Consider the following 1,826-nt stretch of genomic DNA (forward strand, 5'->3'; position numbering starts at 1 on the left):
AGAGAGAGAGAAGTTCTCTTTAACTACTTAGGGGGACAAAGTTTATTGGTCTCAGGATCCATTATTGTTTTTATTGTTGTTTTCTTCCTTCTTCTCCAGTCTAATGACCACATTTGGCCTCAATTATCTCTTTTATTTATTTTTATTTTTATTTATTTATTTTATTTTTTTTTTTGGTACTGGGAATTGAACTCAGGGCCACTTGACCACTGAGCCACATCCCCAGCCCTATTTTGTATTTTAATTAGAGACAGGGTCTTACTGAATTGCTTAGTGCCTTTTTTTGTTGTTGTTGAGGCTGGCTTTGAACTAGCTATCCTCCTGCCTCAGCCTCCCCAGCCACTGGTATTACAGACATGTGCCACCACAATCGGCTTCAATTATCTCTTAAAGATGCTATCTCCAAGCTCTGTTACATTGAGGTCATGAATTTTCAGGGGAGGAGGATTGTAGAAGTGCTTCACCCCAATGCCCCCCAAATGCCCTTTTTGCATGCCAAATACATTCATCTACCCAACATCCCCCTAAATCTTAACCCATTTATATGGGCAGCCTTGACTCCTGGGATGCAGGCAGCAACAGCCTGGCCTGTTGAAAGTGAAGTGGTGTCTGAAGCTGCCACATAGGATCTGAGCGCCCCCTAGCTTCCAGCGATGGAGATCATTTCTAATTTTTATGTCCATAGTCTTGATACCATCGTTTACTGATGACACAAGTCCCATTTCCCAGATGTGAAGATTAATCACCAGAGAATTTCCAAGGCAAGCATAGAAAGCAAGTTTTATTTAAAGGATGGAAATACTTCTCCCTGGAGAAAGAAGGGGTCTATAGTTGGTATCTTGGCATCCCAAGAAGTGGGAGCATCCTACCCCTTTTATACATTTTAGATTTTCTTTCTTCCCCCTCTGGTCTCCCCCATCCTGTGTAAGTGACTAGGCCTAGGTGACTAGGCTGGGGTGAGCCAAAAGGTGGGAAACAAATGGGCAAGGAGGAAGGGCCAAATGGTGGAGTGATCCAGGCCGGTTGTAGGCCAGCAGGAATTAATTAACAGCTCCTGCAGGGAGGAACAATTCCAGGGTCAGGTTCTCTGTGAAAGGGTGGAGGAAGGGCTCTGGAGGAATTAGCATGTCAATGCCCCAGAGGCAGTCTCCAACTTCCCAGGCCCAAACCAGCTTCCTTGTTTGCTTCAGTCTCATCTAAAATGCTATTTAAACTAGATATGAGTCAGACAGACACATGGTACAATTCATTTTGAAGCAAATTCCTCTTCAGCTGTGATCCTGTGAAACCAGACAAGTTATATGCTTTCCATGTGCAATGATGAAACAGGTACAGGCTGGCCATTCCTGTTCAAAGGGAAAAGCTACAAAGAAGAGAAAGATTATGGGTCCCCCTAAGCCCAAAACCTAGCTGGGAAAATTTCAATAGTTCAAAATTTCAAAAGACTCAAGAATAATTCTCTTTTATTTGATGCTCTGCCCTCGGAGCCACTGGAGAGGTGGTCTCACCTCTGAAACCTCTGGAGAAGCAGCTTGGCCATAGGGTTCATATGGGCAGCCCTGACTCTAGGATGCAGTGCAGTGGTGTCTGAAGCTGCCACATAGGAGCTGAGCGCCCCCTAGCTTCCAGCGATGGAGATGTTGAGAATGGCTTCCCTGTCCTGAGAAGCAGGTGGATTCCCATCTCTGCTCAGCAGGGGAGTAAGGCTTTAGGAGTGGGTATTACCAATGGGATTGGACTGCCTTCTTGTTTGGATGGAATGTTCTATGGAATGACTCCCCTCAATATATAGGACTTAAGAATGTGCTCCCCTCTCTTTTGTCTGC

This window comes from Urocitellus parryii, chromosome 8 (genome assembly GCF_045843805.1).
Source record: "Urocitellus parryii isolate mUroPar1 chromosome 8, mUroPar1.hap1, whole genome shotgun sequence".
Taxonomy (NCBI): Eukaryota; Metazoa; Chordata; class Mammalia; order Rodentia; family Sciuridae; genus Urocitellus; species Urocitellus parryii.